The sequence below is a fragment of the Tursiops truncatus genome, chromosome 20, assembly GCF_011762595.2.
Source record: "Tursiops truncatus isolate mTurTru1 chromosome 20, mTurTru1.mat.Y, whole genome shotgun sequence".
Classification (NCBI taxonomy): domain Eukaryota; kingdom Metazoa; phylum Chordata; class Mammalia; order Artiodactyla; family Delphinidae; genus Tursiops; species Tursiops truncatus.
The window spans coordinates 55,763,564-55,789,576 of record NC_047053.1 but is presented as its reverse complement, the minus strand read 5'-3'; the positions used below and the strand labels follow the sequence as shown (position 1 = coordinate 55,789,576).

Sequence of the window (26,013 nt, the reverse complement as noted above, 5' to 3'; positions counted from 1 at the left end):
AATTGACATACAACACTGTAGAAGTGTAAGGCATACAGCATAATGATCTGACTTACGTACGTCATGAAACGATGACCGCAGAAAGTTCAGTGAACATCCATCCTCTCATACGGATGCAACATTAAGAAAGGAAAAGAATTTCTTTGTAACGAGCTCTTAGGATTTGCTCCCTTAAACGCTTTCATATATAACATCCAACCGTGTTCATTGTATTCATCATGTTGTGTGTTAAAACCACTCTCACTCGAATCTAGATACACCGAACTCACTTTTCCAGTCTCCGTTCAGATGGAGAGTGACTCGCTGAGGTGCCGCCTCTTTGGTTTTGAAGCCGCAGAGGGAAGTGCGTGTCTGGGTTGGTGCAGGATGCACCGCTCACCATGGAAAAAGCAGACAAGCACAGATGGCTTCACGTGATCCAGACTCACAGGAGGTCATTCCCGAGGAAACAGCCAGCCTGCTGGACTGGGGAAGAGCCACTGTCAGGTCTGTTTATCCTGACCAGGGGGACTTTCTGTCTCCCCCTATAAATCCCAGGTGCAAAACCCCAACTGAAGAAGCTGATGTGTTTCATACACAAGCCACGTGGGACCGGCTTTATGATGACCGGGATATTCACCCAGTGAATACACTCATTTCCCAGGTCACGGTAAACACTGTGGTTAAGGGGGCTCCTTTCACACGGGCGCCCTGTGTACCTTATGGTTGCAAAACTGAAAGCAGTCTGGGAAGCCTTATCCAGTTTGCTCTCTCAGCTTCCCCGTTGTGGGTCTTACAGACGCTAATAAAAACAATAGGTTTATTAACAAGAGTTTAGGAGGGGGCAGAGGGGAGAGTCAAAGGACTCTTCCAACAAGGTAGCAATTTTAAAAGGGTTCTTCAGAAATAAGGTAAATAAAGTGAGTATTGATAGGAGTGAAACAAAGAGGAAACAGAGAGGGAAGTGTCATGGGACTCATCCCATGGGGGTGGACGTTTTTAGATGGTCATTAAGGAATGAGATGAATAAAACGAACATTGATGGGGTTAACACAAAGTTTTATTATAGCACCAAAGGTTGGGTGGGCCAAAGCGACACCCTGCTGGTGCCCAAATGTAAAAGGGCTCCAGACAAGCTGGAAGGTAGAGATTGCTGTGAGAAATCTGAGGAGCCGTCGCTTGGGGCAAAGGGTCAGGCCGGTTAATCAAGCTAAAGGTGGACAAAAGTGCCAGGGTCCCTCGGCTCGGCCCCTCTCTGGGGACCCAGAGTCTTTTGCACAAGATGGCTGAAATGGTCTGAGGGTGGAGAAGAGAAGTTTCCAGGAGTCCTTAATACAGGAGTCCCAGGAACTGTGGTGCCAAAACCCATCGGTGGAGGCTGGACTCTGCTGCAGTTAGACTGAGAGAGCGTTAGAGTGTGAGCGTGGATAGGATTATGAAAGCTGGGAGGTTTAAGCAATGTTACGTAAAGAAGTGGTGTCACGTTGTTTGCGAATCGATGTTATGTCTGCCTGGGGAACACTTCCTCAACCTAATATTGTAAAACCAAGATGTGTTGAAATCTTAAGGAAGGCCACAGTGAGGAACGTAAGGGTTGGTGGAATTAAGGTAAGAGTTTGTAGGAGAATTGGTATGTGTGAACAGGCTTTCTGTACTGTGGTTTCTTTACCTATTTGTGTGATGGGGATGGAGACTGTGTCTGGATGGAGAACGTTTCCCCACCTAGTACTGTAAAACAGAAGGCTATAAATCTGCCCTTCGACTGACATTAATTGGACATGCTTAATGGGAACCAGTAAGATTGCCTGAGCCCACACAGTATAGACTAGAAATTGGAGTGCTGGTGGAGACAGATCGCGCGTGTGATGACCCTCTAGACCGGGGCTTATGGTAAGAACCTGCGATCACCTCCCATCGAGGACTTCCGGTCCTCTGCACCAGAGCATTTCCATTTGAGGGACATTTACTACCTTGCTGTCTGACATTATTGCTGGAAGCTACTGCTAAGACTGACATAAAATGATCTTAAAACCTGAAACACCCACATCGTCTCGGGTGATGTCAGAGACACGCTGTCGAATGAGGGTGGCAGTACCCAAAAGAGTTCCATAAGCAAATGGAAATGGTTTGTACAGGGTCGTGCTCCCTGGCGAGTGTGAGGAGGGATAATCCCTAGCAGGAAGCCTCTTTTTCTCCAGGACTGACTCTGGAACCGTGGGAGGAGCTGCTGGATTGGGAGAAGGCAAACACAGAACAGCCTGGTGGGCTGAATTGCACACTGTTTTCCTAGCACTGATGGGAGGATTGAACAGTGGTAAGAGCCCCTCTGTTTGGGTTTTTACTCATGAGCAGCAGTAGCCAATGGCCTGGCCGTGAGGTCAGACAGACAGCAATTGGAAACCTGGCCTATTGAAAGGATGCCTGAATGGGGCACGGCCCTATGGGAATTAGGGGGATGCCCTAAAGTAGAACATGACAATGCCCATCAGAAGAACCCTCTTCCAGTTTTGGAAGGTGATTGGAAACGACGAGCAGCTATCGCCATGTGCTTGCTTAAGGTGGCTGGCCCCCCAGATCCATGAATTAAGTGGACGTCGGAGTCTGCAGCAATGCAAAGACGGGCTGGATCTAGACATATTCCTCTTGTTCCTTCTGAGGCGCAAAATGCTAACAGGAGCTGTTCTGTCTGCCAGCAAAAGAGAGAGAGATGGCAGGCGGCTGTGCAGGACATTCCCAGGTGGGAAGACCCTGAGCACCGCTGGGCAGCGAGACCGATGCAGGAAGCCCCGAGGGGCTCCAAGTGGGGCCTGAGAGGAAGAGGCACGGGCTCTAGACTGGGCTTTGCTTCCCCGGCAGTCGATGCAGTGCTCCGTGTGCCACAGAACAACTGGAGCAGAACGTAGTGTATCCACGTGGATGGCTCAGCGTCCCCTCTTCAGACGAAGGAACTCACTGTATAGCTGTCGACTGAAGAAAAATGCACAATGTGAGAGATGTGAGTTCAGTTTTATTGGGGGCTAAAACGGGGACTATAGCCCGGGAGACAGTGTTTCAGATAGTTCTAAGAAACTGCTCCAGAGAGGTGGGGGAGAAGGTCGGTGTCATATCTGACGTTAGTGAAGGGAGCGGGTAGGCTCAGGCGAGCACACGTGTTGGCAGAGCCTGGCTGCCGGTCACGAGGAGCAGACGTCACCGTGAAGGATTTCAGTGCTTTTCTAGATATGAGGAGATGCAAGACCTGGGCTCCTAAAATCTTCTCCTGAAAATATCTGACTCTCTGAAGGCCTGTTCTGCCAGTTTCTCCCAGAGCACAGAGCGCCTCATTCCTGGTCTCCACCCTGAGCTCCTTTCAGGGGGATGTTGAAGGTCAGCGGCTGCGGCGGCTCCTGATTTAATCCTCGTGGAGGCAGATGGCAAGTGTCAGTCTGTGGTTGGCGCAGCCGATAATGTCCGACCCTGGGCACAGGGATCCCCTCGCAGCCGATAATGTCCGACCCTGGGCACAGGGATCCCCTCGCAGCCGATAATGTCCGACCCTGGGCACAGGGATCCCCTCGCAGCCGATAATGTCTGACCCTGGGCACAGGGATCCCCTCGCAGCCGATAATGTCCGACCCTGGGCACAGGGATCCCTCCTCAGGCTGGGCCTGGCAGTTAAACATGTCGTCCAAACAGGGGGAGATACAAGCATGAAGGGCTGGCTTACACGCCTTCGTGAGTGTGTGCTCACACTCAGCATGAGCACGGGTGGGGCTCAAGGAGTGTCCGTCCCCACGGGATAGATTCCTCTTTTTTTTTCTGGTGGATCTGGGAAGAGCAGGTGAGGAAGGGGCTGCTCTACTTCCTTTCCCACATCACCTCCGCTTTTCAACATTCCCCCTGCTCGCTGCAGTGGCCACAGGATCAGCGCTGCAACTACAAGGGCTGGAAGAAGGGATGACTCCGAAGCAAGGAATAGTAGCTGTTTTTAACCTTTATATCACACTTCCTGAGGGCCTGATGGGGTAGGAGGTACCTTCATCCCATCTGCCAAATAGGGATCAGCAGTGAATTCATCTGTATTGCCTGGGGTAAAAATCGCCCACTAGGTGAACCTCTGTAAGCTCTGTCACCCACTCTGTGTGGACAGGGGTGGACCGAGGGGGAGGGGCTTGCTAGGATAGTATTGCTGCCTGCTGTCTAGTCCGGCACAGGGGCTGAGCCCAGCATCCCTCCCAAAGGTGGAAAAGATTGGGGATAAATGGAGAGAAGGGAACGTAGCAGCTGGGAATAAGAGAATAAATAAACGAGTTATGTTATGGAAGGAGGGCAATCCAATATTAAGTAACGTCTCAAAAGAGGTTCAGGGTAAGAGATGATATTGTCTCTTAGCTCTGTTATGCCAGACACCTGAAGGGGTGAAACCATATGTTACTGAAACCACTCCTGCTTTTGGAACCTGACAAGCTGGATAGAAACCTGTGTCCGCATCCTGGCAGACATTTCATATGATACGAGGAGGGACTGGATAGTTATTCATGACTGACTGGAATTCTAGTAGTGTGCCATTTTCCTGTGACTTTTATGATTGTTTTCCTGTAAGAGATCTGTGTTCGAAGACCGGGGGTAGATTTTGTGATTTTTATGTGTGTGTGTGTGTATATATATATATATATATATATATATATATATATATATATCTTGATCTTTGCCCCACTTCTGGCTCAGAGCTCTTATAACCCTTCGAATGTCCTAAATGAGAAAGGCCCTAAAGGGAGTGAAATACTGGAGATTAAAATCTCAGAAGTCAAGAAATCGGGGATACCGATTACATGTAGAATATGGTCTTGGATAGTAGAGGCGAACATCATACGTGGGGAGGAGATGAAAACAGTTTTCGAGTAGAGTGTTGATAGCTTGGGGTGTTAGTCGATTCTTGCTGTGGTAGCAAACAACCTCAGTATCTCAGAGGTGTATAAAAATGCAAACCTCTTTTGCTCACGTCAGGATGAAGTTGGCTGTGACCTGGTTCTGCTGGGCTCGGCTGCATGTACAAGCCCACCAAGCAGCCCCATTTAGGATATGCTGTTCTGATGCTGGGGGACAAGAGCAAAGAGGCAGAATCACAGTAGAAGCTGATTAAAGGTTCAGCCTATATGCAGGGAACCCTAGTCACTAACATTTCAGTGGCCAAAGCAAGTGGCATGGCCTATCCCAAATCAGTGGTGTAGAAGTACATTTTGCCCGTAGGGAATCATGGTGAATGAATAATGCATCTGCCATAGTTGCTAGCTTGGATACTGGGGTTACCCCAAATGTTATGGGCTCTTGTTAAGAAGAGAAAGATTGTAAACCAGTTGCTAAAGCTCAAAGAGATAATCATTACAATAGCTAGAAATGTCTGGGTAATAGGTCATGTTAATATAAAAAACTGAGAAGGACAGTGGCCAGACTTTGGCATTTTTATGCTTTGTATCCTCTTATGAGACTATATCCTTCAACTAAAGACCAGGTAAGTGGTTCAGCAAAGCAAAATAAATGTAGTGAACTAGATACAGATCTGTAAAAGCTCATTACATAGACTGTTTTCCTTTTTCAGCAATTTCTTTCTAAAAAAATCCTCATAATCCCACCACCTTTCCTGTTGATAAACGTGCAGGAGTGAGATGCCAGCCCATGGAGCGAGCTGGAAACTCCTCATGTCTACAGTCAAAAGCTTGGCTCACTTCCTGCATTTCTTCTTGTATTTAATTAGACACTAAAGATATAGAGACATTATTTTCTTGGAAAGTCTGGCGAGTTGCATGACTAAGCCTTAATTAAAACAAGGACCTGGTTCTGCTTCTGCTGTGTCCTGGGAGAAAGTACCCATGGAACCTCTTGATAAGTCTCTCTTCAGAAACACATAACTCCAGCTTCTTACAGAGGAGTGAGAAGTAAAAACGTGTACCCACTCCTGCATTTCGTTTTCTCTGGATTTGTTGCAATCATAGGAAAGGGAATATTGTTTGATGTTATTCTACTTGATGTTCATGAAAATAGCTCACATTTATTGAGCTTAGAACCAGCCACTTCTCTGTACATAGATTACTTAACTGAATACTCATAATGACAGCACTAGAAAGCAAGTGTTATTATCTGATTCATTTTATAATTGAGTAAAGCATGAAAAGGCTAAGTATAAATTGCACAAGTTGCATATGGAATAAAATAATGGAATCAGGGTTCAATCTATGTAGTGTGGCTCAAAAATCTGAATGAACCAATAGAATATACCTGTGATTCTCAGACTGTGCTGACACACGCTGGGTTATTATAGATAACTGATGGGGTTATTTTAATTTTTCTAGAGAATCATCTCTTAGATATCATGTAGATTACTATATCCAAGTCATTTTAACTAACTACTCAATAAATTGAATTTTTAGGTATTTCTTTTGGCCTCAGCGCGTCATGAAACAGTTCCTGAGACGCTGAGAGTGTTGTGAACTGAGGATGTTTGGGAGCCTCTGTAGTATCCTGTCTCCACACGCTAGCTACTGCAGTGTGTAGTAAGATTCCAGACATCTCTCTCTGATTGGCCACTGACATCTTGTGCATCTGAAGCTTTGTCGTTCTAATTATTGCTTTCTATTAAAATTGTTAGTGTTCTTTCATCTTTACTCTTTCTTTCATCATTACTGTTAGCATTATTATTTTGAGTAGTGGTTATCATATTTAGAAATATGCTTGGCTAAAAAATTATAAAGAGGTTTGTCTTCTTTGTTTTGTGCACTCCGGGGACCTGAATATTGAATCTAGTAGAAAGGGTCCACCAGATCTAGGTATTCAAATTTTCAGGTGTAAGAAATTTTAACTCAGGACTTTCTATCAAGATGAAAAAGAATGTGTTGAGATTAGCCAACCACAGTGTTTGTAATGGGAACTATATATATAGTTTAGTATACAAGTTTATATTTGAGAAATATTCTCGAATTCCTAAAGAAAGTTCTGGTACTAAAATTGGTTTTCTAGTACGGGTCTTCAGTTCCACCTCCCCCCGCCCCCAAATGTAGTGATAATTCTTAACCTGTGTAGTTATAGAGATAGTTCAGGTTGGGACTGAAATTTTCCTCTACATTTTTGGAATCTACTCTGATGGTCAACTTGGTCTCGTACAATACCCATTTCTTGCTTCAGGACATGTTTTTAGCCACTGAAACATTCTTAATCTTTGCTTATGCATTTATTCAAGGCATAAATTCATCATTGAATTCCTAGTATTGATTAACCATGTTCTTTGGAAGGTTTTCTTTTATATGATATTCTCTGCTAATGCCTATTACAGAAAACGACAGGACAAAGCTCTGTTTTTCTGCTTCTCTCACCTGATCCCTCTGGGGTTTCCTTTTCTCTGAAGTAATAATAATTAGCAAGCCAAGGCAACGAGAGTCATGTTTAAAATCTTTTCAGTTGCGGTATATCGCTCTGCTTGGCACCTGCCAGTCAAATGGATGCTGCATTCCTCAGCAGCATGGCTTGACTTGTCAAGAGGCTTGAAATACGAGCCTTTACCTGACTCTTCACTGAGTAGTAGTAGCTAGAATCTTCCTGCCCAGGAACCTGTCTAGATTTGGGTGACTTTGCTGACATACGGAAGTGTTATGCTCTGAACATATGCTGCCCCAAATTCATCTGTTGTAGCCCTAACCCCCAAGGTGATTGGCATTTGGAGATGAGGCTATTAGGATTAGATGAGGTCATAAAGGTGGGGCCCTAATGATGGGATTAGTGCCCTTACAAGAAAAGACACCAGAGCACCCTCCCCTGCAACTGCCCCCAGCAAGAAAGCAGCCATCTGCAAGCCAGGAAGAGAACTCTCATCAGAATCCGATTATACTGGCACTCAGAGCTCAGACTTCCAGACTCCAGAACTGTGAGAAAATAAACTTCTGTTAAGTTACCCAGTCTGTCGTATTTCCTTATGGCAGATCTAGCTGAGCAGTAAAAGTAGGCACTCAGAATTTGTGGTTGCTTGTTTGATTGATGGTCAGCATCTGAATATCTTGTCAATTAGTTTCTTTTAACTCAGCCTGACAAACGGTGGGCACTATGAATTCAGTAAGATAAGGTCAGAAGAGTCTCTGCAAAGCATCAACTGATTTCTGTCTGAAGCAGACAGATCCTGCAATCTCTTTTTCATTGGTCTAACGAAAGAGAAGAGAAACTCGGTCACCAATCGACATCTTAGAGTGAATTCGCAAAAGAAGTGTAGACAAGCAGTGTAGACTTCTACTGCTCAGGAAATTGACCACACTTGCTGCCAGAGCTCCTGACTCAGCCGTGAGTGAACTGTAGCTGGTCTGTGACCGCCTAGGGAAGTTTCAGACATTGCTCCGGATGTTAGAACATGCCTGAATCGTGTTAATGATTGTAACAGCAAGGACTGTAAACAAGCACAATCATATGAAGCCTAAAAAGCAGAATGTGCTGGCATGACAGATGCTTCATTGCATTTTATGCTGAAATGAATATAATTTTGTTAATTTGGGGGAATGACTGTATGAGCGAAGTTTCCGTTTTTTTAAATGTTTTTGACATGTTGAAAATTTTCTAAAAGATGAGCTTGTTTGTAGTAGGTTTGGTGAATATTAACCGAGAATGGAAAGCAAACTTTAGCATGCCAGTAATCCTGCTTCTTCTGTACAAAGTGGAAAAATAAGCCCTGTGGCTTATTTCATACTCTGCTGTGCTTGTGAGTTGAGACAAAGTGTCACCTAAGTACTGATATAACTTCCTGTGTGTTACAGCGTTATTGAGAGCTTACTCCTGAGGTTCCTCCTGCATTCATGTAAACAAGCTCTTCATTAACATGTGAAGGCTTATTTTCGGCCTTACAAAATGTGTCAATTTATTAATTTCATATTTCCCGTTGTTACCATTTTGACAGATCTTTCTGCCCCTGTTTCTTGTTCATGTTCTATTTTTCATATTTAATACTTTAAGGTATTTTTTTTGGATGGGGGTTGTGTCTCAAAATCTGTTTCAGGTAGAAGAGAGCCACCCAGTACTGGTCCTGATGCTGACTTATGGTAACAATATTGTATAAGTATCCAAGCTCCTGAAATGTTGATCTCATAGGTCTGGGATATGGTCTAGGGATCTCCCCATATATGTATTTTTAAAAAGCTCCCCATTTCATCTTGATGTGCAGGCAAACATAAGGACCACCGAAATGGAGAAGTTATAGCTGATGACCAAGCCCACAGTTTGATACGGTAGAATGCTTGCCCTGTGAAGCAAAGTTGAATTCCTTTAAAAGGTATGTAGTTTTCAATAAGGCATATCTCCTCTTGGCCTGAGGGTCTTCATTTATGGAATCACACATTTGCACTGTCTCTAAGAACTGATGAACTTGTAATGCAAACAGATTTCTTTTAGTTCTGAATGAGTTAGATAGGTTCTCCATTATGCCTTTATGAGCAGTTTTAGTCTTTGCTGTGTTTAGGATGACTCTGGTTAACATGATCATACAGTTTATCCTTGGGGAAATTATATCATCTACTGTCTAGTCAAGAGATTTCTTCTTCTTCGCATGGCACCATGTAGGGCTCTTTAAAGTATTTACGTTTGCATCGAGGCCACACTTACTTCCTCATTAGGCCGCTGATTGGCTCGGACCAGTGTCATCTCTGTCATTGAGACAGTGACCCAAAATATTCAGCCTACTGATCCTAGGCTGATTACCTTGCCTTTATATTAGAAATGTGTAGGGATAGCACATGCTGTAATCTCTTGACTGAGAATTAATAAGCTGATGAATTCTGAGTACTTCTTACACGCTAGGCACTGAGAAGGCAAAAAGGTGATACAAATCAGTCTAGTCATCATTTCACGGCAATGAAGAAGAAAGACTTGGTACTGACTACAGAAGAACAGAGGAAGGGTATTAAAATAGGTCTACAGAGTTAAAGAAAGCCTCTGGTGGAAGTGACGCCTGGGCATTGTCTTGAAGTGATGAGTCAGAATTAGCCAGGAATGGGTGAGTGGAAGGGTGTTCCAGGCAGGGGAGGACAGCAGCAGAAGCAGAGTCACGGAGGTCTCAGGTCACGGTGTGCTTCTTGAGACTGAAGAGACTTCAGTTTGTTTGAACATCAAATATGAACAGGGAGAAAATGAATTTTGTTTGCTTGAGAGTTTAGAATTAGACAGTGAAGTACAGTGACGTACAATGGCTGTACGTCATAAGAAAATGCCTAGCCCGGGTAAAACGAAGGTGCAGAATCTGGGTCCAAACGTAGTCTGTTTGACTTTAAACTTGGAATTTTGCCACTAGATGTTACATGGCATGAGATACAATAATTGGAGAACCTCTGCTCACTTTGTGGGCAGATGGGACACGTGATGTCGGCGTGGGTTAAGATTGAGTTATCGTTTGACTCTGTCAGTCCTTCCGTAATAAACCGTTGTGTCTGATTATACATTGGGAGATATATCGACACAGATGGAGGTAAACTAGTTACATTCCTTAAAGGTTTCTCTTGAATAGGCATGCTTATAAATGACATCCATTGTAAGCTCTTGGAGGCCAGTGGTATCTTATTTCTGTTTCTGTGTCTCTGGTGACTTGCCCAGTGCTAGGATATAGCGATGACTTAGTTCATGTTATTTGGATGAATGTGATGAACAGGATGAAGGAGCTAAATGAGGACAGAGGAGCTGATTCACATGAGATCTTCTTAAACATATGCCCATCACAAGAGTGCATTGATCTCGTATACAGTTAAGATTGAAATAGGGGGAAAAGGCACTTTAATAAGACATTTCAGACTATGCTTTCTGAAAGATGTGTTGGTACCTGGTAAGAAGGGATGGGGGCAGGAACAGAGACGGAGGGACACAAACAACATGAGCTGCCATTGATACTGGATAATTTTCAGTTATTTTATGCTAGAAACCAAAACATCTCTGAAGTGGGCTGCTGTAGTTTGAGAATCAGACCTCTCGTCCTACAAGAATCATCGAGAGTGGCCCCACCAGGGAGAAGTGTAACACTAGCTGGGAGGAGTGTAATTACAGAAAATCAGAAGTCCCCTAAGAGTCCCAGTGACTGCTGAGTCCTTTATACCAACTGATGAACATCTTGCTGTCAGATCAAATTTATTGATCACTCAAACATGGCATTCTAGTTGCTCCTTTTCCTCTGATGCCTGCTTACCTCTCCCCATTCTTTATTTGTATTGGATTTTTTTTTTTTTTGGAGAATATATATTACAGGAGACATCTGTAAAAGCAAGAAGGTGATTAATAATGCATACCGACTGAAATGAGGCTGCAGCCCCATTCATGCTGATGTGGAGAGACCAGAAGTTTTCATTGCCAGTGGTCTTGCCTGGTTGTGCTGGGAAATTAAAACCAAACCTTAGATATTTGGAAATGGTTTGGTTAGAGACAGGTGAAAGTGTCTGGTTATTCTAGATGCTCTGTGGCTTTCAGGTTGAGTCTCTGATAGCCAATGCACGTTCAGACAGCATATTTCAGGATTCTGCAAGGGCCAAGTCTGTGCTTCATCTAAGCAGAGACATGGCTTCAGACTTTGGGAATGAAGAACCGTAAGGTCACACAATGTGCTCTCCAAGTGCAAAGATGCGAATTGGATTATGGATTCCTGGCAATTCCGTGGATTCACTTCATTTTGCTCAGCTGCAAGACAGAGGCAGTTATAATGATTAGTCTTCGATTATGTTTGCATCATCCGTCTCTCCCTTTTTGCTGGTCTTAATGGGAGTGATCTTCATCTACATTCTCTGACTTTTATTCTACACCATTTTCCTCAGTTTGTATTATACGTTTAAAGCATTTTACAGATTCTTTTCCCCCATATAGGTTATTAGAGAGTATCGAGTAGAGTTCCCTGTGCTACACGGTAAGTGCTTGTGGATTATCTATATTATGTATAGTGGTGTGCACGTGTGTATATGTATAACCGAACCGCTTTGCTGCACACCTGAGACTGACACAACATTGTAAATCAACTATACCCCACTATAAAATAAAAATTAAATTAAAAAAATGTTAGGATGTGGTACACTTTAAAATTTTATTTCGTTGCACAGTTTCTTAGACACAAGCTACCTACTCTGCAATATCCCATTTCCATCGAAATAAAATGAAATCTGGAGTCCTTGGAGAGCAAATGAACTTATTGCTGTGGCCGGGGGACTGAAGAAAGCCAGAGGGTCTCTGAAAGGGACGCAGACTTTTGCCGCAGACACAGGCAGAAGTGGGAAACCGGGTCTACAGGTTATGCACGCTCACGTCTCAGAACTTTCCTGAGATCTCCCGCGAAGTGTTTGGTTGTTACTTTTCTTGGATACACTCAGTTCTTTCATAATCATCCACATGCTTCTTTGGTTAGCTCCATGAAAATAGCAATAAGTGATTTCTTCCACTTTAGCAAAAATCATCTTGATACTCAATGAACTGGCATGCCCCCTCTTATTTTCATTCTGATTAACAACCAGTTTTCTTTGGAATAGAATAATTCAGTCAGCCATGGAAAGCCGGTACTCATTTTAGCACTGCACAGAAGAAAGCTGGTAAGAAGTTTGCTGAAAGGAAAATCATAGAAATTTAGGGTTGATCCATGTATATTTTGCTAGATTTCCGCCACTCAGCCTATCACTCTGTGACCTGAGACATTTTCTGAGGCTTTAGTGCTCCACAGGCTTTTGCTTTTGATGACCTGATGATCAAGTCAACTGATACTCAGAGAGTGCGTGAACTCCCTGAAGGAAGGTATCCACAGCCTCGCTTTCCATTCCCACCCGTTTTCCTTGATTTGTTTACACTCCTGTGATTGCTGTCATTTGATTGTCCAACTACGTCCCACTGACAGCTATTCATGTTGCAGTGATTACGAAGAGAACAGGAAGGGGAACACAGTGCACTCAGTTTTGTCTACAGTCAGAACTCTAATCTTGCGGCTGCCTTTGGAGACGATAGCAGAAGCCTAAGATGCGCTTTCCTCTGCATTTGGATGGGAAAGTATGTTCAAATTTAACTGAGATCCACATTCCACGTTTTTGTTAATATCAAGTTGGAGAATAGGTAGTTGGCAGATGCAGAAAAAAACTAACTTCACATTTAATCACTATTTTACAATGTTAATCAGACTGAAACACTATAATAGCTTTTCAAAGCTAAGCATATGTAAGAATTATCCATTGCTTTACTGGAAATTTGAAAATTACCTGATGAGTCAATGGAGGTGATTAAAATTGCTATTGAATATTTAAACAGAATTTTCATGATGATCTCTGAGTTTGGGAATTAAGAGAAATAAGGTGAAGGAAGATTGATTTCATAGCTGGAGGGCTGTCTTCATGTATGGTTTTGATGTGGTATTTCTAGGACACAGCCAGTAATATTATATTTCGATACCTTTCTTCTCTTCTCCTGAGTCTCAGTCAATGTACTGATGTTTCTGAGGCGCTAGGCTGACGGGGAGCAGTAAGGGACGGGTGCTATATGTCCCACCGGGAAAACCAGCGTTGGATACGTTCTCAGCCCTTCTCATGCCTTGAAGTGACATGAAAGTCTTCACTTAAGGGATCTTTTACGATGTTTAAAACATGTCTGTTGCTCATGATAAGATGTGCTCTTTCATGGAAACATCCGGAGCCCCGGAGAGCCTTGATCCAATTAAGGCTGACTGACATCAGGCTTCTGAAGTGAAAAATGGGTTGTCCTGCCTGTGACATTTCCTTCACGTACTCTTTATGAAGTCAGTATTTCCAAGAAATATCTCCTCTTACGATCCTAGTCTGCCTTCTCATCTGGCTCCCATAGATAGATGTTGCATAATGTACACGAGCAGTGCCTGTCCCATTTACCCACTGCGCCCGAGCCGTCTCTTAGGCATTTGTTCAAAGGAGTGATGCCTCAGCTCAGAGACACCCGGATCAGAAACGAGTTCATGGTATGTTTTCAATCATTTCCAAATGTACCCATTCAGAGTGGGCTGAAGGAGTACAGAAGAGACATGCATGAGAATGTCTTATCTGCTTGGAAGAGCAGTGCCTACAGATGTTTCCACAAAGATATTGGGCGTCGCTCCAGGGATTTGTGGGATAACTTGCCCTTTCTGCACTTTCCCTGAAGTGGAAGAGAAAACAGTAGCCTGACTTTCCTAAGTTCTGCCTGCAGATACCTTATCAAGGGAGTGAACCCAACGGACTTTGGAAGGTCCTGCGGTCCTGGAGGAGGGGTCATGGGTGGACCCCACAAGCCTCTTTCTAAACTATATCAAAGGAACTTCAGAAGCTAGCTTAGTGCACTCAGCCCTTTTGTGTTTTTTAGTACATGTGAAATTTCTTTACATTCTTTCTTTTCTTCAATTGCATGTGATGGTTTAAATCCAACGTTTTTACGGTAGCTGTCGTTTGCAAAGACCCCCATCCAGGTTCTGCCGTGTGAGGGGGTGTGTATCACAGGTTAATCCCCTTGTTAATGGCAAATAATTAAAGCGGCAAAATCATTCGTATGTCCTCCTCTATGCAGTATATCAATGCTCCTGAAATCTCCGTAAATTCAACTTAATACAGATTTTGGAGAGGAAAAAACAAGTCAATTTCTTCTTAGCGTGGTGATTTTCTTAAGTTTACGGAGTGTATAGCCCCTTGTAATTCTTTGGATTTCACAGGCAATCATGGTCCCTGGACACTTTAACAGGGAAAAAAAAAAAAAACTAGTAACTATTAGAAGCACCACATTAAGCTTTCACAAGAGTTTTTTTTTTTTTTTTTTTTTTTTTTTTACACGAAACACTTTAAGAATTCCAAAACAATGTCAATAGAGTTGGACGAGTTGGTGAAGACATTTTCTGTTATTTAATTTATTTTAAAGTGGTTCAAGAACTGGACGGCTTTATGGTTCCAAAGCGTCCCTCAGCCGTGAACACCAACATAGACACACGGCTGCGTTGTATGATCTGCTGCTGCATAAAGCCAAGCCCTGAGTCATGTGTGGGAAACTGAACTTTCTCTGGGAGTCCACCAACATCTAATTTCTGTATATGGATAAATTAAAAAGGATAATTAGATTTAGTTCTTATTTCGTCTCATTTCCTTATTTTCCACACTTCCTAAATTCCAGCAATCAAAATACCATACTTCTGAATCTGTTTATGTTTTGTTTCTATCTTTTTCAATGGCTGGAGATGTATTTTTGCTTTAAGAGACTTTCACAACATTTTTTTCCATGCCCAGGACTTACTGATTTTTTTTTTTTTATGGTGGCAGCCTGTCCACTCTGTGCCATGGCTGCTGCTTGGTACAGCTGAGCCTGAGCAGCCTGACTCACTGTCAGAGGATGGCCTTTCTGTTTTTCTTTTTTTCTCCTACTAACCTTTGAGCGTATGTGGAAAGGAACATCGGTGCATAACTTTCGCTCTGCCTCATTCATTAATTAACTTCCTGCCCCTCACACTGTATCAGCAACTGGTCACAGGGAAATCTCACTCCTACCAAGGTCAAAGCTGTTTTATAGAAAATACTGATTTTTTTTTTTTTTTTGGATTTTTTTTTTGGCTGCACTGTGCACCTTGTGGTATCTTAGTTCCCTGACCAGGGATTGAACATGGGCCACGACAGTGAAAGCGCCACATCCTAACCACTGGACCACCAGGGAACTCCCAGAAAATACCGATTTTTATCAGCTGTATCCCTAAGCATATTCTCTTCCCCTATAAGGTAATTTATGAAATCACTTAGAATAGTAACTGGAACATAAATTTAGGTGTAATCAACATTGAATGTCTGTGGTCTTCTTGGGTGACTTTTTACTAAATAATCTATACTATGTGTTGGGTGAAGCCCTATTATATTTATTTTTTATGACCAAATGTCACTTCTCCTTTGAAATTCTGAGGACTTGACTTACCAATTTCCACTATTTTTGGTTTCACGTCATTGAGACCTCTGTTGAATTACCTCTATTGGCCATTTACCATGAAGTGTTGTAATTATTTATATACATGTTTCATTTTCCTTAGTGAATTATAAGGATTCGGTCTTTATACCCTTCTTCTCTCCCCAACAGTACTGGTAATAATAGCTAACATGTCCTGAACGTCCTCTGTGGGGCAAGCTTCTGTTTATATTGGTGATCACATTTAATCCTCACATAAACCCTAATGGGACATCATTAGTGTCCTTATTTCCTTGATGAGAAAATAGAAGCCTAGGAAAGTTTTCTGAGTTCATACTTCTAGCTGCTTGTGGAGCGAGGATTGGATTCAAGGAAATTCAGTTGCCGTGGCTTTACCGTGAACCCAGACGTCCTAATGACCACAGGAGAATCCTTGGCACGCACTGGATGCATCTGGCTTCATATCTTTTCGGTTTTTCCCTCTTTCGTTGCTCATTCATCTGTAGGTTTTGTGACGAGAAGTCTGGGTGCAAAGCCTGCTTGGCGCTGCTTTGATAACACGTGGCCGGAAGTGGGAAGGGCGGAAGGCCTGCTCATCTCTGGCTTTCTGAAGGGAACCTCAACTTCCCAGGGAACCCCTGCAGTGAAGCACACCCTTGCAAGTTTTCTGACGTCACAGAATACTCTAGTGTGGAGTTAGTCCTTGGACTTTGTTCTTGCAGTTGCCTTTTGTAGCCACATTTTTTTCCTACATACATTTTAGCGTGTCCTTTCAGCAAATTTCGTTTCATTAAAAAATCTCTTTATCTCCTTTCTTTTATTTTTAAAATTTTTTTGGATGTGGACCATTTTTAAAGTCTTGGTTGAATTTGTTACAATATTGCTTCTGTTTTATGTTTTGGTGTTTTGGCCGTGAGGCACATGGGATCATAGCTCCCCAACCAGGGATCGAACCTGTACTCCCTGCCTTGGAAGGCAAAGTCTTACCCACTGGACCGCCAGGGAGGTCCCTCTCCTTTCTTTTAAATGGGAAGGAGGGAATAGACATGAAAATGATAGCTGTGGGGAGAACCCATGCCTTCACTCTGTGTCCTCCCCTGGGTCACCCACCACACACACAGTGTAGATGACTGTGCGTCTCCTGTCCCCTTTATTTCCCGTGTCTGCCCCCAAACACGAGGGCAGGGATTGTGTTTGTTCCTGAAGTCCCTCTTAAGGCCATCCACAATAAGACTTCTCTTTTTCTTCCTGTGTGTTTCAGAAACTAGACTTTGCCCTTTAGCACCTAAAAATAATACTAATAAAAAAAATAATAAGGAATCGCACTTTATGCCAGGACTTTGACCAATGTGTCTTGCCTTTGCTGGTGGTCAGCATGAGGAAGTGAATCTCTTTTTCCTTAGCCTAGTCATCCTCAGAGGATACTGGCAGTGAGCCATTGTAACATGGGGTAAATAAGACGTATGACAAAGCTAAAAGCTGAAAATAGAATTCATTTCCTATCAGCTTGTTCTATAGAATGTTTTCCATCTGGGGCCAGCTTTCACGTGATCACTCAGTCACATGAGCTAATCTGGTCTCACAGACATCAAGGGAATTTCTAAAACACTTTACAGCAAATGGAATTGTAATGTTTGAATATTAAAAAATTAACTATTCTTGAGAAGTTATATTAGATATTTTTTTACTGCTCTTTGGGGCAACTGTAGGGCTACTTGTGTGTTTTCCTCTCAAGCCTTATGAGTTATGTACTCTTTTCTGAGTTCCTAGGCTCTCCTGAAGGTCTGACTTATAACCACTTCCTCATAATATGTTCATAAGCACATCTGCCCCCCATTTTGCATACAGTTTTAGGGAACTAACAGAACTCCCAAAGACACTAGGAGTTTTTGGATATTGCCTTGGACGATATTTTTCCAGGCCATTTATCTAAGTGAAGTCTAAATCAGCAGCATTAATACAATGATCTGAGTATAGAAAACAAACTTGTGGTCACCGAAGGGGAAAGGGAGGGGGGAGGATTGAATTAGGGGTGCAGGATTAACAGATACAATCTACTATGTGTAAAGTAGATAAACAACAAGGACATACCGTATAGCACAAGGAATTATAGCTATTATAATAACTTATAATGGCGTATAGTCTACAAAAATACTGAATCACTATGCTGTACACCTGAAACTAATTATAATATCGTAAATCAATTATACTTCAATAAAAAAATACAGTGATTAGAGAAAGAGTGTCCAGAGACTCACCGTAGCTATTGAGGCTGTGGAAGTGCTAGTTATAGACAGAAACGGTGTTCCCCGGAAAAGCTGCCATTGGGAGCTCTATATTTTATTACACTGAGCTACTGGGCAATTCTTTTTTCTCACATCTTTATTGGACTTTTTTGGAGTATAGTTGCTTTACAATGTTGTGTTAGTTTCTGCTGTACAAGGAAGTGAATCGGCTATATGCATACATATATCCCCATATCCCCTCCCTCTTGAGCCTCCCTCCCACCCTCCCTATCCCACCCCTCTAGGTGGTCACAGAGCACTGAGCTGATCTCCCTGTGCTATGCAGCAGCTTCCCAGTATCCATCTGTTTTACATCCGGTAGTGTATATATGTCAATGCTACTCTCTTACTTCGTCCCAGCTTCCCCTTCCCCTGCTGTGTCCTCAAGTCCGTTCTCTACATCTGCGTCTTTATTCCTGCCCTGCCACTAGGTTCATCAGTACCGCTTTTTTAGATTCCATATATAGGTATTAGCATATGGTATTTGTTTTCCTCACTTACTTCACTCTGTATGACACCCTCTAGGTCCATCCACCTCACTACAGATAACTCGATTTCGTTCCTTTTTATGGCTGAGTAATATTCCACTGTGTATATGTACCACATCTTCTTTATCCATTCATCCGTTGATGGACACTTAGGTTACTTCTGTGTCCTGGCTATTGTAAATTGCGCTGCAGTGAACATTGTGGTACATGACTCTTTTTGAATTATGGTTTTCTCAGGGTATATGCCCAGCAGTGGGATTGCTGGGTCATATGGTAGTTCTATTTTTAGGTTGTTTTTTTTTTTTTTTTAATTTTTATCTATTTATTTTTGGCTGCACTGGGTCTTCGTTGCTGCCCACGGGCTTTCTCTAGTTGGGGCGAGCGGGGGCTACTCTTCGTTGCAGTGCGCGGGCTTCTCATTGCGGTGGCTTCTCTTGTTGCGGAGGACGGGCTCTAGGCGCGTGGGCTTCAGTAGTTGTGGCTCGCGGGCTCTAGAGCACAGGTTCAGTAGTTGTGGCACGCAGGCTTAGTTGCTCCGTGGCCTGTGAGATCTTCCCGGACCAGGGATTGAACCTGTGTCCCCTGCGTTGGCAGGTGGATTCTTATCCGCTGCACCACCAGGGAAGCCCTGTTTTTAGTTTTTTAAGGAACCTCCATAGTGTTCTCCTTAGTGGCTGTATCAACCTACATTCCCACCAACAGTGCAGGAGGGTTCCCTTTTCTGTTGAGCAATTTTTATATGTTCGAAAATCAAAGTCTGTGCTCCTCTTGCATTAAGTGTAAGTTCAGTCGGCAGGTAAGTGACAGTAATACTGCAAGCTACTCAGCCTTTTTGTTCTCCCCATGGTTAGAGGATCAAATCAGTATTTATTGTGTTACTTTGGCTTCATAAATAATACTTGATGTATATGCTCATTTATAAATAAGCCCCTCCTGAAATTATGCTCCAGTGAAATTATTAATAATGATATTTAAAATAATAATGGCTAACAGGTGATGAGTACTTATTTTATGTAAGCTTGTGCTCCGTGCTTTGCAGGCATTATTTCAATGCTGTTTCACAATAATTTTTTGAGGAGGTTCTATTATCTACATTTTACAGATGAGAAAACAGGGGCTTAGGGAGAGAGGTAACTTGGCCAAAGCCCTATGTCTAGGAAGAGGCAAGGCCGGGATTTCAGCTCAAGTTTTCCAACTCCCAAAGCCTTATATTTAATTGCTATAGGATGATGCCTCCCTAGTAGAAAAGAAAGGTAAACTTAAAAAAAAGAATCTTGGGCTTCCCTGGTGGCGCAGTGGTTGGGAGTCCGCCTGCCGATGCAGGGGACACGGGTTCGTGCCCCGGTCCGGGAAGATCCCACATGCCGCGGAGCGGCTGGGCCCGTGAGCCATGGCCGCTGAGCCGGCGCGTCTGGAGCCTGTGCTCCGCAATGGGAGAGGCCACAACAGTGAGAGGCCCACGTACCGCAAAAAAAAAAAATAAAAGAGTCTTGTTCACTACTTTATGTTTTTTTCTTTATTCACATGAAGGCTGTCTACATAAAGAGTTAAAATTGAGTACTAATAAACTATAACTTATATGCAGTTGAATACCATATACAATACGCATAATCAAATGTACCCATTTGAGGTGTTTAGTTTAACTTGACAAGTGTAAACACCTGTGTAACCACCATCCAAATAAGACACAGAACATTTCTGTCACCCTCACATAGTTTTCTGATGCCCTTTGCAAAATCAGTCCCTCACCTTGTATCCTAGGCAACCACCAATTTGATTTATACAACCGTAGGTGAGTTTTGCCTGTTCTAGATAAGATCATAGATCTTTTGTATGGGACTTCTTTTGCTCAGCATAAGGTTTTTGACGTTCATCCAAATACATGATACATTCATATATCAATAGCTGCTTGTTTTTTAAAATTGATGACTAGTATTCCATTATATGAATATCCACAATTTGCCATCTATTGAAGGGACATTTGAACTGATTCCAGAGTTTTGATTACTATGTTTAAACCTGCTGTAAACATTGACTACAAATCTTTGTGTGGACATATGTTTGTATTTCTCTAAGAGTAAAATTACCCTGTCATAGGATAAACGTCTAGATATGCGCCCTTATAAGAACTTGCCGGACTGTTTTCCAAAGTGGTTTTACCATTTTATACTTTTCCAGCAATATGTGAGAGTTTGGGTTTCTCCAAACCCTTGCCAACATTTCAGCAATTCTACGTGTACGAAGTAGCACTCTTGCTTTGATTTGTATCTTCCTGTTGGCTAATGATATTGAACAAGTGCTTGTTGGCTTCTGTGAATTGTCTGTTCACATCTGACCTGTTGTTTTATTGGGTTACTTGTCCTTTTACTATAGAGTACTAATATATACATTCTGGATACAAATCCTTTGAAGACTGTCTCTATCTATCTACCTACCTATCTATATCTGTCTATCACCTATTGTCTTATCTATTCTATCTGTTGATGTGTTGAAAATGTTTCTACTCTTTAACTTATTTTATTGATGTTTTCTTCACAGTGTCTTTTGAAGAGTGAAACTTTTAAATTTTGATGACGTCCTAGTGACACATACATTTTTCTTTCATGGTTCATGTATCTTGTGTCTTATCTGAGAAATCTTTGCCTTTACCCCGAGGCGCCAAAGATCTTTCTGCTGTGGCTTCTTCCAGAAGTGTGGTAATACTGCTCTATATACTTCATAGTACATCACTCCTTTATATGTAGTTGAGTCTAATTTAGCCGACTCCTGTGCTACAGTCTTTCATAGATCTCCACTGAATGTCTTAAGTGATGAACAAGATTCCTTTACATTGACTGGTCAGAACTAAAGCCTCTCCCACTGTGTGGGTTCCAGAAGTAGTTATTCTGTTTCAAGTGCTTATTCTTTACCTGATCTTACAGAGTCTCACCCTATTCACCCTGTTCAGGATGGCGATCAAAGACTTAAGGGGACTCCTTTGCAGATTTTGGGAGCGATTTCTCTGAAATCTCACGGTACTGAGCTCCACAAATTCTAGCTGCCTTTCTTTCCTGAGCTCTGACAACTCTCTGTCTCTCTTTCTCTGTCTCCAACTCAGTGAGAACGCCACCTGCCATGCTCTCCCTGGACGCCCTGCCCACGGGGCTTCAGTGCAGGCCCTCCAGAGCACAAATTCTAGCTGCCTTTGCTTTCCTGAGCTCTGACAACTCTCTCTCTCTCTCTCTGTCTCCAACTCAATGAGAACGCCACCTGCCATGCTCTTCCTGGACGCCTATATTTTTATTATTTTCTAGTTTTCTATGATGGAGGGCTAGTTCCAATGCCAGTTATTCCATTTTGGATGAAAATAGAAGTCTAACATAGAATTTTATCATGGGCTTTTTACATATTTTGGCTTATTTCAATGATTTTTTTTCCTTCTTTCAAGGCAAATTTGAAGTGAAGGAAAAATATTTGTCTGAATTAAATATTTAAGATAGAAAGTATCTTAAACATATGTGGTAGTTATTAAGTAGCTGATGCTGTCATATAGCCAACAGCATTTTTTGTTACAACAATATGAAAATAAAATTATTTTTTATAGACTTAGTAGCATTATTATTTTTTATTGAGGATATAGAATTCCAGAGAGTAGAGTGTTTCGGCAAAGATTGCACACTTAAATTTTTTTCCACAAAAGTATTAATAGCAAACAGTCATTGTGTGCTTACTATCTGACTTACATGTATGTTTTTCTCATTTAATTTTCCCACAGCTCTATAAAGTAGACTCTATTACTTGCCCCATTTTATAGATGAACAAACTAAGACTTAGAGAAATTCTTTAAATGCCCCTGTTTACACAACCAGAAATAGACAAGCCTGGAATTTTATTTGTCCAGCCTGATTCCAGAGACTGTTTTCTTTGCTTTGCTTTTTTAAAAAACATTTATTGGAGTATAGTTGATTTACAATGTTGTATTAGTTTCAGGTGTACAGCAAAGGGAATCTGTTATATTTACAAACACATATATCCACTCTTTTTTAGATTCTTTTCCCATATAGGACATTACAGAGTATTGGGTAGAGTTCCCTGGGCTATATTTTATACATAGTAGTGTGTATATGTCAATCCCAATCTCCCACTTTATCCCTCTCCCCGTTACTCCTTGGTAACCATAAGTTTGTTTTCTACATCTGTAACTGTGTTTCTGTTTTGTAGATAAGTTCATTTATACCCTTTTTAAAGATTCCACAAATAAGTGATATCATATGATATTTGTCTTTCTCTGTCTGGCTTACTTCACTCAGGATGATAATCTCTAGGTCCATCCATGTTGCAAGTCAGAGCCTGTTTTCTTAACCACTACAATAACCTCTTTTCTTCCTGAATGTCCAGTATGTACCTGGCCCTGGGTAAAGATGAGTAAGATTTGATGTAGTTTCTATCATCAATGAGTTCATAAATTGGGAACAGGGAGACAGATATATGAACAAATTATGATAAACATGAAAAGTGGTAGAATAGCATATGTGTTTGGCGGGGCGTAGGGTAGAGCGGGAGGGGTATCATCCAGAGAAAAGTAACGGATGTACAGAGATACCAAAGTGAACAAGGAATAAAATGGGACATGGTGGGGAGGAAGGGGGTGATCCTGGAGAGATGGAGAGAGGGTCTAGGTGATCTACAGAACATCTTTGCCTGGTGAATAGCCTTTCCTAGGCCTTATTAGAGATGAACTGGGCAGGGTTTCAGCCATCAAAAGGTATTCAACCTACCCAAGTACATCCAAAAAGTATTTTTACCATTGGGTACATGAATTGCTGTGGGCGCCTGATGGAGCAGGTACTCATTCAGTTTGGGGAATCACATAAAGATCCCCGGGGGAAGCTGCCCTTCCGCCAGGCGCAGAATAAGCAGCTGGTGCATTTGCTCATTAAAGTATTAGAACCTCTTTGAGTGCCATCAGCTGTGTTGTATTATGATCTATGGAAAACAGAGTCCTCGCAGTTATCATATTTGGTTTGAGGGGATCTGGCTTTTGGCCCTTGTTATGAACTGCCCAGAGCGAGATGTGTTGGATTTCCTAAACTATTTTAAAAGTGGTTGGTGTTATGTAAGTGGAGATTTTTGAATCACTTGAAAACTCTGCATATTTGTAAAAATCAGCCCATTCCTAGACATCATGTTTATTTCTCAAGTGGTGGCACTATTTTTAGAAATAAAGGACTTCAAAACCTTCATCCACATTTTTCAGCCATTACACAATGTGTTCCTCAAACATATGCAAAACAATGACACAGAGAAATCATTGAGATGGGGGGTGGGAAACAGCAGCTCAATTAAAAAATTTTTTTAACACATATTATGATTTATTATTTAACAGTTAGCTCTGTCTGGCCTTTGGAGATTTTCTCAAATGCAAGAGTGTATAGTGTATTAAGATTTATTTGTACATTAAGCAAACATCTTTGGTTGAAATGTGGCTGGCGTATTTGACTGAATCAAAAATGAGATGACACAGCCTAGTGGCTGATAATATTTAGGGAAATATGTACAAGCACGCAAAATATTCTGTTGTTTCTCCAGAATTTTCTGTGCCCGTCCCCGTCTGTATTTTTTTTTAAACAAGGAAGATTCAAAATAATGACCCAGATATCTTTTCTTTTTTTCTTAGGATTCAGTATGGACCATATTTGGAATATTTCCATACATGGTCTAATGCTGAAACCTCACTGGGCCTGCGTTTACCTCTCTTTCCTCCCACCCGATTTTGATTAGTTAATTTGTCTGTGAACCTTTTTTTTTTTCTCCACACGTATCATTTGTTCCCTCTCCTATCACGTGAAGAGACTTCCAGATTCTTGTCTCTTAAAAGGATGGGTTGCCAAATGCACGGTGGTAATGGAGTAAATGTAGGGTGTTTGTTGGGTGAACTCAACAACTTCTGGATAAGTTTGAAGCGTCTGCAGAATTTGAGATTAGTAGAGCTTCTGAAAATAATGAAGCGACTCGGACATGCTGAGGACCACGGTTGAATTTTCATTCCTTTATCATCCTTTACACATAGTGCATTTGTATACCTTCCTTAGGGATTTCTCCAATTACTTGTTTGTGATTGGATGAAATAAATTGTTGACATACGTTATGGCATAGGACAGCAAATAGTGAGAGGCATTAACTAGTCTCTTCTGAGACACGATCTTTGCTCTTTTGGAGTCACGGAGAATAAAGGGTTACATGAGTGTTAGGAGTTAAGGGTCACAGCCTGCTTGGTTGGAGTTCAAGTGCAACTGAAGATGAATGCTTATCAGAGGCCTTTTCTCTGAAACACACAGGAAACATTAGTGTAGTATTATTCAAGAACTGAAAAGAGAACTTGCAGAGGACTGAGGGAGTATACACTCCACAGCTCTTCAGGAAAGAGACTACTTTTTGACGGTGCAAACGCTGGTTGCGTGAATAGGGCGATTTCTGCAGAGACTCTCCCAGCTCTAACTCACCAGGCAGCCTGATCTTCATTTGATTTCCTGAGCAAACTCCTCTCCTACAAAGAGAATGTGTTGAACAGCCAACATGAATATCAGTCTGCTTGGCGGTCAGAGCCTCATAAATTATCCTGTTGGTTCTTTGACACAAATCAGTCTCATGTGAGTTCGAGTTGCATAAGCTGGGTTATTTTTCTTTGAGCCTGATTACCACTGGCAAAGCTGATTATTAAATATCTTCTCAGGATATGTATAACCAGGAAGACAAAAACTCTGGAGTAAAGAAAGATAATTGGAATAGTTTTCCTAAGTACCCACCCATCCACTTCACCCCAGTTATTAAAGTAACATGGGCTCGTTGTATAAACACTTGTGGAAAGCTGTTAAATAAACAATTGTGGCTCATTGTATAAACCATTGTAGACAATCATTGCAGACACTGCAGAACATTATAAACAGGTTTAGGTGTCTTTTCTTCTAGTCTTTTTTTTTTCTAAGCATAAGGTGGAGGGTTAAAATGAACATAAATATAGCTTTCACTTATTGAACACTTACGATATACAAAGCACTGTTTAAGTACTTGCTGTGCAGTAATTCATTTTAATCCCTGAAGCAATATCATGAAGTGGGTAGCATTATTATCCCACTTTGTAGATGAGGATACAGAGGCACTGAGATTTTAAATAACGTGTCCAATGTCACAGGGTAAGTAGTGGAGCTGTGACTTAAATTGAGATGGTCTGATTTTATAGCATAAGTTCTTTTTTTAAAATAAATTTTTATTGGAGTGTAGTTGATTTACAATGTTGTGTTAGTTTCTGGTGTACATCACTGTGAATCAGTTATACATATACTGTACATATAACCACTTTTTCTTAGATTCTTTTCCCATAATAGGTCATTACA

At 41.9% G+C, this 26,013-nt stretch overlaps 1 long non-coding RNA gene across 1 annotated transcript in view; it reads left to right on the top strand.

Annotated features, from left to right (window-relative positions):
• The first annotated feature begins 1,498 nt into the window (after positions 1–1,498).
• LOC109550490 (uncharacterized) overlaps positions 1,499–26,013 on the top strand; it is a 136,640-nt gene continuing 112,125 nt past the window's right edge. Inside the window, exons 1-2 of the long non-coding RNA XR_002177006.3 lie at positions 1,499–1,587; positions 9,152–9,259. This is a non-coding gene — a long non-coding RNA (uncharacterized lncRNA). The remainder of the gene's footprint in view (positions 1,588–9,151; positions 9,260–26,013) is intronic.